This window comes from Ovis canadensis, chromosome 12 (genome assembly GCF_042477335.2).
Source record: "Ovis canadensis isolate MfBH-ARS-UI-01 breed Bighorn chromosome 12, ARS-UI_OviCan_v2, whole genome shotgun sequence".
In the NCBI taxonomy this organism is placed as follows: Eukaryota; Metazoa; Chordata; class Mammalia; order Artiodactyla; family Bovidae; genus Ovis; species Ovis canadensis.
Window position 1 is genome coordinate 34,214,438 of NC_091256.1, and position 13,492 is coordinate 34,227,929.

Below are 13,492 nucleotides of genomic sequence, written 5' to 3' on the forward strand. Positions count from 1 at the left end.
TCTATAAGGCATTTCAGCACAAACATGAGTTTTGCCCTGTAAGAATTAACCAAGATGAAAGCACAGAAGTAGATATCACTGAGAAGCAAATTCAGAGAAACTACTCCACAATGACTGGTTGGTTACATCCCTACCCTTGCTGAGCCATCTCATTCATGTACATTTTTAGTAATATGAAATCACATGGATCAGCATTCCAATTTCATCTATTGATAATGAGGGCTGGTAGGGGAGGGGTGAGAAGATGGCAAAAACCCATACCTTCCAACACTCTTCACTCTCCAACTCTCCATCTTTCCTGTGACTGTGGGACTAAAAGCAGATCATCCTAGTCTATCATGGCAAAGCTGAATGAGTACAAGCGGGAGTTCCATATACCAAAATTAAGCTATAGAACACTCACGTGACTATATTATACAGGCAGAGGTCAGAGATACTGTGGATTCAGCTACAGACCTCCACAATAAAGCAAACAGCACAACAAATGAGTCACATGAATTTTTTGATTTCCCAGTGCATATAAAAGTTATGTTTATACTATCCTGTGGTCTATTAAGTGCATAACAGCATTATGTCTAAAAAATGTACACTCTGTAATTTAAAAATATTTATTGATAAAAAATGCTAACCATCATCTTAGCCTTCAGCGAATCATAATCATTTTACCTGTAGACGATTTGAAATATTTCAAGAATTAGAAAAATGTGACAAAGAAACAGGAAGTGAACAAATGTTGTTGGAAAGTGGCATCAACCAATTTGTTTAAAAACAAACAAACAAACAAACAAACCACTGTATCTGCAAAGCACAATGAAATAAGGTATGCTATTCCTTCTTGTTATGGTTAAATCACCTCCAACTCTTTTGCAACTTCACAGACTATAGCCTTCCAGGCTCCTCTGTTATGGGACTTCCCAGGCAAGAATACTGGAATACACTGCCATTTCCTTCCCTAGGACTTACAGTATATTAGGTTACATTATATTAAGATATCATATCATCATTAGGATTTGACGTGTTATAAAATTCTAGATTTAAAGCTTTAGTCTTGCTGCTTGGGAACAATGCTAGCTTGTCATGAAATGCAATGGTGTGTGCTCTAAATACAAGCTCGATAGCTCTTTTGATCCACAGCCACACTGGGGCGGGGAAGGAGCAACCACAAGTTCCTGGTCACATTTAATTCAGAAAGGTACAATATTCAATGTATCAGATACGATAAAATAAAAAGCCTTTTAAGGACACAACTAAAAACAAGTTATTATCTTTAAAATTATAAACAGAGCTAAAATGTGTTATTTCTCCACGGGCTTAGCTATTTTGCCCCATGCAGTGTGAATTTTTAACAGAAAATGATAAAGCAAATGGAAGAATTGAAAACAATTGGGAGTGGAGGTGGGCAAAGAACTCCTATAAATCAAATATCTTTCAGTAAGTCCTCAAAAAGAAAAAGAAATCCCTTGGTACATCTGAATCAACAATTAATATGCTGTACACAAAGGCAAGCAGAGAACAACAGTGTGGGGAAGTAGACGTCCTACACTGTTCACTGTCCTAGAATGCCTGCTACTTACACCCGAGCAACGTGGCAGGAATGAGGCCAGTCATGTGAAATCTCCTCTCACGATAAAGGAATCCTTGGGCGCCACCCTAAGCAGAGGACAGTGATTTCATTGAGAAGAGTGCCCCAGATGTGTGTTTGGGTTTGGCCACCTAACTCGACAGGAATGACACAGGGCTGACATCTGTGACCTGGATGATGTACACAGGAACATCTGCCACTCACCCACTAAGTGCCAGACGCTGTGTTAAATGCTCCACATATAAATCGTACTTAATTTTCACTGTTGCTCTCCAAGAAGGCTCCATTACTCCTCTCCTTCCCTACATCACACAGAGGGAGCGCGGACTTGGACGCAGGCATTTGAATTCAGGCCCTGGGGTGCAACCGCCTGGACAACCCCCTGTGCTGTTTCCAAGCTGCACTGCCCTGAGAAGCTGCGCCCTAGAAGCAAAACTGTCACAGCCCCTTCAACCCCACTCTGCTCTGCATTCAGAATGAAGGGGGTGACAAGGAGCTCTAGTCTGCTTCTAGACTGAAAGACGAGCGTCCCTTGATGATTAAGAACAGTAAAGGGAGGAAAGTGGGCTGTCAAGGTCTCATAAGAATGTGCCTACACACATTTGCTGGCTGGTAAGATGCAAGCTCATCACTGTTTTGTACCATAAGGCTATCTGCTACCAATTAAGATTCTTCTGAAAACCTCCCCACATGAATATGGGGCCCATGGCCATGAAAAATGCTCCCTTGAAGGTAATGATTCTACAATAATGCGATCATGTAATAAAGTAGTTAATTTCCCTAGTGAGGCATGATATTTAAAAAAACAAAAACAGCACCATCAAGGACTACCTTGGCTTGCCACAAAAATCAGCATGCACTCAGATACTGCTGCTGCTAAGTCACTTCAGTCGTGTCCGACTCTGTGTGACCGCATAGACGGCAGCCCACCAGGCTCCACCGTCCCTGGGATTCTCCAGGCAAGAACACTAGAGTGGGTTGCCATTTCCTCCTCCAATGCATGAAAGTGAAAAGTGAAAGTGAAGTCACTGAGTTGTGTCCAACTCTCAGCGACCCTGTGGACTGCAGCCTACCAGGCTCCTCCATCCGTGGGATTTTCCAGGCAAGAGTACTGGAGTGGGGTGCCATTGCCTTCTCTGACTCAGATACTAAACTTAACATGAAATTCATCCATTAGCTATAAAACACAGCTCCTGCTTAGGGGTGAGAAAAGAGAATCTATAATTTTCTTTTAGCATATCCTAAACTTCAAAGTTTTTTCTCTGCCTTGAGATTAGTAAAATATTTTCTTAATCTGCACAAATAAGGAAGCCATCAACATGGATTATGAAAGGGAATCCATTCTAAACACGAGGACTGTAACAAATACGTATTTTAAAATTTTATTTCTTTTGATGTTAATCCCACAAATTCATCAAACGATTAGTCTTTCACAAGGCAGCAGATGGAAAACGCAGTAATTTAACCGACCTTTCATTATAGCTGGTAAATATCACTCTGTGAAGAGTCGCAAATGTTTTGTAGTGTATCAACCACTGTGATGACTAGAGAGCCCCTGCAGCAGCCCAGAGTAATTTTTCAAAGCTTTCAGCTTTAGTTAATAAGTCCATCACTTGCAGTTTTCACTGTCACTGTCATTGTGCTGTCACAGACACATACATATAACAGTGGTGCCAACAGAATCCATTACAAATAAGGGACGGTCAGCATATTCAGCGTAAATTCTCAGTATTTCACTTCCTAATTCATGGGAATGAACTAGCCGTCTACACTTTCTGATTGATGTTAAAGCTAAAACTCCAATATTTTGGCCACCTGATATGAAGAGCTGACTCATTTGAAAAGACCCTAATGTTGGGAAAGATTGAGGGCAAGAGGAGAAGGGGACAACAGAGGATGAGATGGTTGGATGGCATCACCGACTCAACAGACATGAGTCTGGGTAAACTCCGGGAGTTGGTGATGGACGGGGAGGCCTGGCATGCTGCGGTTCATGGGGTTGCAAAGAGTTGGACACGAATGAGCGACTGAACTGAACTGAACTACACTTTCTAAACCAAGAGATGTAAGTGCTTGGCAATTTTGAAACACAAAGAAGTAAATAACAATGCTATATAAGTTGTCTTTTTTTTTTTTCCTAGTTTCCTATGAGCATATGTACTTCCCAAAGCTTCTCAAACAATTTTTTAGGTTGCAGGACTTTCTTATTCCCAAACAAAATTTTATACAGTATTTTAATATATGAAATAGATAAAAGCAGAAATGAGGAAGCATCTCTGTAGAACCTTAGAGCTTTCTCTAACACATCATGAAAAGTATTGGTCTTGGCCTTTTTCCAGATCACAGACTAAAATTCTCAAATCAAACATCTTAAGTTAAGGTCTTGTCAAAATTAAAATGAGGCAAGGCAAGAGCTATAAAGTTGGTTACAAATTTCATTACAGATAACCCAAAGGAAAAAAATTTACAAACACCTTGAAGTCACAAAAACCTCTGACTTCAATCTTTCAGTTTTTAAAATTACTTTTCTTTCTACCCTTAGAGTAACTTAACGATAATTCAGTAACGCTTCCAGTTTTATTTCAACTGTCAATTCCAACAGGATTAATTATGCTATTATTTTAAATTATATATATATGATCCCATTTTTAGAGAATTATCTGTGTGCCCATTCATCCAACCACTCAGCCAAATGTGCCAATTACTTATTAAAGTTAGTAATGATGACTATTCTTAGATGCTAGAAAGTTGAGTATTGTATTCTTTATATTTTTTCCCTACCTCAATTTTCTGTAAACTTCAGTTTTACAAACAAAATTCATTACTCACAAAAAATTCACTTCACAAATAATTACAACAAAACACCAAACATAAAAATCAAACTTTATTTTTGAGACAACACTTAATACTAAAATCTATGTGCTTCCTGGGATATAAGCAAATACTAACCAATTATTACTCAAAATCTTTACTATCTAGTTGGACAAATAAGACTCAATAAAAAAGAAATAATCAGCATCCAACATAAGTAAGAACAGATCTGACAGCTAAACGATGCTATGGACCTTAAACTGCTATTAGTGTTCACACACACACACACACACACACACACACACACACACACACACAGTACACATTCTCCCAACAATACCTGAGCCAAAAGATGACCAATGCAAAGATGACCAATGTCACTCATAAATTTAAAAATACAAATTAAAACACTGAAATGGCATTTCACATCATTCTGGTTTTGCAAAGTATATAGTTTGATAATCTACTAGGGGCCAATGATTTCAAAAAGTACCACTGTAAGAAAACACATCCATCTCTCATAGTCTTGAGTTTCCCAGGATTGATAAAAATAGGCATACAGAGAAATATTTCATTTTTTACAAAATAAATAGCAGACAATGATGGAAAGCAATTAGCTCAGAGATGTTTTCATTTCTGTGACACAGAAAGTGAAGGAAGACAGTCTCACTATGTTTGAAATATACAATGCGGCAGGCTTTTGGAAGCACCAATCGGCAATTTCTATTAAAATTTGAAACATACATGTATACCTTTTCGGTCTTCCCTGGTGGCTCAGTGGTAAAGAATCTGCCTGCCAATCTAGTAGACATGGGTTCCACCTCTGGGTCAGAAAGGTCAACTAGAGAAGGAAATGGCAACCCACTCCCGTATTCTTACCTGGGAAATCTCATGGATGGAAACTGGCGAGCTACAGACCATGGGATTGCAAAAGAGTCAGACATGACTTAGTAATAACTAAAATAACAACAACATGTATACCTTTTAGGAATTTCTTCTAAAGGAAAAACAAGAATGGCTAACATTTACTGTGGCACATACTGTGTGTGTTCCAGGTACTATTTTAAGCACAACTTATTTCATCTTCCCTCAGAGGGTAAAGCGTCTGCCTGCAATGTAGGAGACCTGGGTTCGATCCCTGGGTCGAGAAGATCCCCTGGAGAAGGAAATGACAACCCACTCCAGTATTCTTGCCTGGAGAATCCCATGGACAGAGATGCCTGGTGGGCTACAGTCCACGGGGTCGCAAAGAGTCAGACACAACTGAGAGACTTCGCTTTCGCTTTCACTTTCAATAATCCTATAATTTTAATCCTATGACTAATAATCCTATTAGTCCCACTTTAGGAATGAGGTAACTGGACTGAGAGAAGTTACAGAACTTGTCCAAGGTTCTACAGTCACTGAGTGGCAAAGATAGGATAGAAATTCTGGCAGTCTGACTTGCATTCATCATACTGCACACACGTGTAACCAAAGGCGCACAGTAGATGTAAAAATGATTACAGCATTGCCTGTGACAGAAAAGAGAACAAAAACAAAATGTCCCTCAACAGGGGTGTGCTTGAATCAATCACAATACATCTAGACAATGAAACAGTACTACTTTAAAAGAGCTAGATGATTTATATATGGAGACACAGAAAAACTTCCGTATTACACTAAATGGAGAAGGCAAGACTTAGAACAGTATGTAAAAATGAAGTCTATATGGACTTGACATAAAGAGAATTAAACATATCAATTTTACTCTCACTTTCTCAGCACTCTCAACCCCACTAAAACCAGCAGGAAAAGAGTTTGCTTCAACTATGGGCAAAAAGAACAAGAAGAGAAAAACCACTAAAATTTGAGAACTAGAAAGCAGATGGACAGGAGGTAACTGATTTTACAGTCCTTAGAAAACTGACTCCCACTAAAGTGATGCCGGGGAAAGCTGAGAAGCAACTCCAGTTGCACTGCAAAATTGCCAGCAGGCTTAGGAATTGGTGACAGCTCCCTGTGGAAGTGAGAGCAAAGAGGGGCTAAAGTCAGAAGGCTTGGTTGAAAAAGTGCTTAGGCAGAGGCAGGTCCCTAGATCCCCTCCCTGACTCCTCATTCAGTCACTGTCCCTCTCTCCCTGCCAGAAGACCAGAGGGCCATCACTATGCAAAACCAACTCCCTAAACCTACCCTGCAGGAATGCCTGCGGAGTCCAGACTTGAACTAAAATGGACAACTGTCGAGAGCAAGGAAAAGTGGTGACTAAAATATGGAGACTAAATATGGAGGCTAAAAATAGGTTGCTCTTAAATATTTAGGCATTAATATTGCCACTAAGACTGAGCCTGGACTGTTGGTTGGTCTGTGGTCAAAGACCCAGGAACAGGTTACACTGTTTGCTGGTGAACAAGTTCTTTAGCTGCACTTTTCATCCTAGCAAACCTCTCCACAGGAATCTACTAAAACCAAACTCATGGCCATAAAGATAAAAGGGTTTTTTTTCCCCCTCCTTTTCAAAAAAAAATTAAATAACTTTATTTCTTAAATTGAGGTATGGTTGATCTACAAGACCAAAAGCTTAGAGGCCCACAAACGAGGCCAAGAAATTTTAGAGAACAAAAGGAGGTAAAGGTGGGAAGAAAGGCTCAGAGAGTTACACAAGAAACCATGGGCTTTCCACGATTTCGATTCCTGAATTCTAGCATGACTAACATTTTGGGTGGCCAATCCTGTTTTGGAGGATGCCCTGTGCACTGTAAGATACCTCGCAGCATCCCTCCACTCAGCACCTCCCTGCAAGCTATGACAAGCAAAAGTGTCTCGAGACATTGCCAAATGTCCCCTCAGTGGCAAAATCACCCCTGATTGAGAAGCACTAGGCTAAACCCCGCTTCGTGTTAAGGTGGAGAGGAAGGTCATTGGGAAACAAAAGTGTTTCTACAAGTCCAAAGTCCTGATGAGGCCCACCTTAGGAAAGAGACCCTCTGCGACCACACCCCTCACAGGAGAGCCTGGGGCATGCTCGCAGCATCCTGTGGGTGCTCTCCTGCCTCTGGCTGAGCCCATGCTTACATCTCTTCTGTGGCAGATGGCACCAGAGTCCACTGGCACTAAAATAAGGCAAGATATTTTCCAGCATTACTCCAGATTATTGCCTGAGATGGTAAAGAATCTGCCTCCCATGTGGGAGGTCTGGGTTGGGAAAGATTTCCTAGAGAAGGGAATGGCAGCCCACTCCAGTATTCTTGTCTGGAGAATCCCATGGACAGAAGAGTCTGGCAGGCTACAATCCATGGAGTCACAAAGAGTTGGGCAGGACTGAGCAACTAACATTTTCACTAATGCTCTAAGAATCTCTAATCAGGTCGCACTGTCTCCTATCAGCCTGTAAATGAACATTTTTCTGGGGCCTCTATCTGGCAAGCATGCTTATATTCCCATTAAAGTGTAAAATCAGTAGTGCCTCTGTAAACGGCATGCTATCACCTTCTGTAAAACAGATGGAACACAGTCCTAGAGTGTCTTTTTTAATGAAAATTTCCCATGCTGCCTACCTTAACTGAGGACCTTAACCTAAGACCTTTTGTGTTCCTGTTCCACAAACTGCTGTCAAGCTAATCCTTGATTCTGTACTTTCAACCCTTTGGTTTTAATGAAAGAAAGCTCATTCAATCTGCCTTACTAGTTAAAATTAAATTAGCCTGGCAAGTTTCTTCCCACTGCCTCAACTCTCATTATAGCATGAGGCTAAGCAAAATAGCACCTTACTCCCAAAGCAAAAAATTATACCCCAACTAAAAGCCCCTGCATGCATGCTATGTAACTTCAGTCATATCTGACTCTGTGTGACCCCATGGACTGTAGCTCGCCAGGCTTCTCTGTCCATAGGATTCTCCAGGCAAGAATACTGAAGTGGGTTACCATTTTCTTCTCCAGGGGATCTTCTTGACCCAGGGACTGAACTTGTGTCTCTTGTGTCTCCTGCACTAGCAGGCGGGTTCTTTACCACTAGCACCACCTGGGAAGCTCAATTCCCATTACAGCGTGAGGCTCAGCAAAGTATCACCTCCTTCCCAAAGTGAAAAACTATACCCCGACTAAAAGCCCTTGTGCTGTGCTGTGCACAGTTGCTCAGTCGTGTCCAACTCTGCAACCCCATGGACTGTTACCCACCGGGCTCTTGTGTCCATGGGGATTCTCCAGGCAAGAATACTGGAGTGGGTTGCCATCCTCCAGGGGATCTTCCCAACCGGGGGATGGAATCCAAGTCTCCCACATTGCAGGTGGATTCTTTACCATCTGAGCCACCAGGGAAGCCCATTACAACACTGTAAAAAATACAATTTACTATCTGTCATACATCATGAAGTGATAGGTGTTATCGTACAATATCTTCTTTCCCCACTTCCCCTAGTCAGGTACAATCTGTCATGATGCCAGCTTAGAATTCAGTTTGGGGAAAGATCTTTGTTTTGCCTTTTCTTCCATCCTGAAAACCTATTCTGCTTGTCTTTCAATCCTTTAGTGTATTTACTCACGGGCGAGGAGAAATTTCTTAACCTTATCCACTGCACTTCTAGACATAGAAGTTACACCTGATACGGATCTGTTATTTGGGGCACTGTTAGGACTGATTTGTATCCCACCCCCAAATTCATAAGCTCTAACTCCCAATGTGACTGTATCTGAAGATGGGCCTTTAATGAGGCAATCAGGGTGAAATAAAGTCTTAAGGGCACAGCCCCAACCTGTTAGATTGGTATCCTTATAAGAGGAAGAAACACCAGAACCCACTCTCTGTCTTCACACACAGAGGAAAGGCCAGGTAAGGACGCAAGCCAGGAAGAAGAGTCTCATCAGAAACCAACCCAGATGGCACGCTACCCTTGGGATTCCAGCCTCCGGGACTGTGAGAAAATGAATTTCTGTTGTTTAAGCCACCCAGTCTGTGGTATTCTGTTATGGCAGCCCAAGAGACTAACACAGGCATGAAATATCTACAGGAGAAGGACATTTGTCCTTTTCTATAATGGAAGTCATGCTTAAAGTTCCAAAGCCTGCCATACAGATGAATGCCTTCTTGGACGCAGCTGGCTATTGATGATAACAGATACTAGATTATGCTTTCTTCACTGAGTCCTCATTCTACTTGACACTCCAGAAGCAAAATTAAAGAGGCTTTCTCCTTCCTTAGCAAAGCCTTATCCAGACCCCTGGTACTAAATCTCTCTGATTACAAAAGCTTTTTACTCCCTTCTGCCATAAAAATAAGAAACCACTATCAAAGAGTTGACAGTCTCCTGGAGATAAAAAGCACGCTGACTTTTTATAGCTCTTCTGCTGGACTCAATAGCAGTGAGCTGGCCTTCAGGTCGGCAGTCAGTGGCAGAGGCTGCCACACTTTACTCTTAGGCACCCTTCTCTGTGGTTCACTGACACATCACTGCAGCCTCCTAAAGACCAGAACACTAGTCGTCTCTTAATGTCAGACTAAACGAGAATGAAAGCCTACTTTCCTCTGTTAGTCACAGTAACTGCCAATGGCAATTGGTGGAAAAGCCTCTCATTGTTTTGATAGTGATAGCATCCTGACTTAAAGCTGCTCCACTTCTTCCAATCCTGTTCTCTCTCATCTTTAAGGACTGGAAGTGGTCTCTCTCATCTTCAGGGCTTCCCTGATGGCTCAGTTGATAAAGAATCTGCCTGCAATGCAGGAAACCCCGGGTTGATTCCTGGGTCGGGAACATCCCCTAGAGAAGGGATAGGCTACCCACTCCAGTATTCCTGGGCTTCCTTGTAGCTCAGCTGGTAAAGAATCCACCTGCAATGTGGGACACCTGGCTTTAATCCCTGGGTTGGGAAGATCCCTTGGAGAAGGGAAAAGCTACCCACTCCAGTATTCTGGCCTGGAGAATTCCATGGACTAGGAGTCACAAAGAATCAGACCATGACTGAGTGACTTTCACTTCACTCATCTTTAATGTGGACAAGAACTTTCAGGGGACTCACGGAAGGCAGGTTTTGGGTTTGCTGTCTGTACATGACAAGAGAGGGTAGGAAGCTCCCTCTCCATTCCCACTAGGTGGTTACACCTACTACCCTGACTACAGCGTGCCACTTCTGCATTTCCTGCATTTGACAAAATGCACTCTTGATTCTTGCTAGGCCCCCGGAGCTGGCTGTGCCTTTGGAGTTGTTAATCACTGTAGATGGTAGCAGAAGTAAGAGAAGTCTCTTACTTCAGCTGAGTAAGAGACTATTACTAATAGTCCTGATTATAAAATTTTTCTCAGCAGAACTTCATAATGATACTACACAGAGAAAGTTCTGGATAATGCTGCTGTGTCAGAGGTCACATCCTTTTCCCTGGCCACAGTGCCATGTTATCTTGTTTTGAAGACTGGATCCAAATTCAGAGAAGCTCTCTTAAACACTGAAGGATGACTTGAACATCTGAATAACTGCCTCAGCGTTCTAGCCCACTTTTGTTGTCATCCAAATACCTTCTCCCTCACCATATATGAGAGACTATGACAGGGCAAAGGGTTCAAACAGGAATGACTGGTACCCCCAAACTGTTGTCAACAAGGCCTAACAATACTGCCTTACTTGCTGCATTTCAAGTCCACAGTGTGAGCAAATCCATCAAGACAAAGAGGAAAAGCCACCCTCGTTCCCAAGAGTCACTTGTGAATACTCAACTATTATCTGACTCAAGCCATGCTCCACATGTGAGTAATTTCATGTGTTTTCAGAAGGAGTAGAAGCATATTTTGGCTTTTAACTCAAACAGTTAAGATATGTCATCCCTAGATTTAGGATCGCCTTCCCAGTAAAGAGAAGACAACATACTTACATGTCAGATTGAAAGGAGGTTGGTAACACACAGTCTAACTAGGCTGCCACTGACCATGTCACCAGGATCAGCTGGGACGGTGCAACATCAAAATGAAGTACTGAACAATAAACAACCCATGACCTTTATGAGTATGGGAGGCAACCTATCACACAGAGCAGCCAAGGTGAGCTTCAAAAACCAGAAATCAGTGTGGTTTCTGATCATACACAGAATAAACTTCAAATTCACAAAGCCTTACACCAGGCCTGCCTGCTTCTCTGACCCCAGCCTGTAGTGATCTCATGGACTGTAGCCCACCAGGCTCCTCTGTCCATGGAATTCTCCAGGCAAGAATACTGGAGTGGGTTGCCATTTCCTTCTCGAGGGGATCTTCTTGGCCCAGGGATCGAACCCAGGTCTCCCACATTGCAGGTGGATTCTTTACTGTCTGAGCCACCAGGGAAGTCCCGTTTTCTCCTATGTTGGCTTATACGCCATGAGAAACTGTGAGCTTAAGGAAGGCAAAACCAAAAAGCAGGTGTATGACACACAGCCAGTGAACCCACCCCCGTAATGCTATCAGGGAAGATGTAGCAGATCTCTGTAAGGAGAACTAGCCTTGCACACAAATCCCCAACTGCGTCATTCACAAGCAAAAATCCATTCCAAATGGACCAGTAGACTCTTTAAGATGAGGGCCTCTGGGCCTCTAAATAGGTACCAAAACTCAGCACCAGCTTATTTTTCTGAAGTTTTCCTCTTTTTTATTTTTGGCCACGCCATGTGGCATATGGGATCTTAGTTCCCACATCAGGGATAGAACCCATACCCTCTGCAGCAGAAGCAAGAAGTCCTAACCACTAGACCACCAGGGAAGTCCCTGACCTCATATAAATCTACATACCGCACCACCCCCCACTCAAATATCCTACACTGGATGCTGATGAACAGACTCAGTAAAATCCTCATAGGAGCTCTGAGGGGGAAATGAAAAGGAGAAAGAACTGAAGACACTCTAGAGTCTAAGTTATGAGTAAGCAGAAACTAGTCAGTCTTATTAGCAAATGCAGAGACAGTATAACTGAGTCTCCCTGTTGACACAGGACTAGAGCAGAGAGGGACAAGGTGGTGTTTGCGGAGGTGATGGGATAACTAAGTTCCTTGAGCTGCACTGCATCCTATGCAGCACGTCCCAATCCTCCTTGAGGTCCTCTGAAATGGTCCCCTGTTCTGTATCTCCCCTTGGAGCTTTGCTACAACTCTATATGACATTAACATGCTCTGCTGCTTACAACACGATGCTCTCTCATTTCTCCTCCACATCTATTCTGTCTTTCCCAACACAGGAAATGATACACCATGCATTCAGTAGCTCAAGCCAAATATCTGGAAGGATTTTTTTTTTTTTAACCACACCATGTGGCATGTGGAATCTTTGTTCCCTGACCAGGGATCGAACCAGTGGCCCCTGCAGTAGAAGAAGGGACCACCATTCTTAACCATTGGACCATGAGGGAAGTTCCTGGAAGGATTTTCAAAGACCTTTTATTATGGATAGTTTCAAAGATTGACAAAAATAAAGAAAATGGTACCTATTATTCAGCTTTAGGGAGCAGCAACATCTTGTTATACTTTATCTACTATATACCATGCCCTAGATCAAAGAAATTAATTCTAGGTTCTTCCTTCCCCCCTCATACCTCACAGCCAATTCATAGGAATATCTTAGCATTACCTCTCAAACTCATCCTAAATCTACCAATTTCTCTTTCTCTATCTTAATGCAAGTCACCATCATTTCTCAACTAAGCCTCCTAATTGGTCTCCCTTGCTTCCACTTTTGCTCCCTACTTTGATCTATTCTAAACAGCAGCAAGATGAACAATAAAGAATCAGATCAGTGTGGTTTCCTATTGCATTTAGAATAAACTTCAAATTCATGAAGTCTTTAATCAGGCCGGTTTGCTTCTCTAACCCCCTCTTGTAGCCACCTCAGTCCTGCCAAGCCCCACTGGCCTTCTCTACCTTCCTTCTAATACCAAGCCCATCCTGCCTCAGGGCCTCTGCATGGGCTGTTGCCCTGGCCTGCGATGCTCTTCGCCAGACCTATACCTCGCTGATTCCCTGCCATCTTTCAAACCTCAGCTTAAAATAACATCCTCCTAAACACCTTCCCAGGCCACCCAATCGACAGTTGTTACATCATCATTTGCATTCTCTACTACCACCATTTGATATTTTTCATGTGTCTTAAAAAAAATTTTTTTCCCCTCTCTCCC

General features: G+C 42.3%; 1 protein-coding gene across 1 annotated transcript in view; it reads right to left on the reverse strand.

Moving 5' to 3' along the window:
- RAB3GAP2 (RAB3 GTPase activating non-catalytic protein subunit 2) overlaps positions 1-13,492 on the reverse strand; it is a 101,516-nt gene that overhangs the window by 64,924 nt on the left and 23,100 nt on the right. The window lies entirely within an intron of this gene.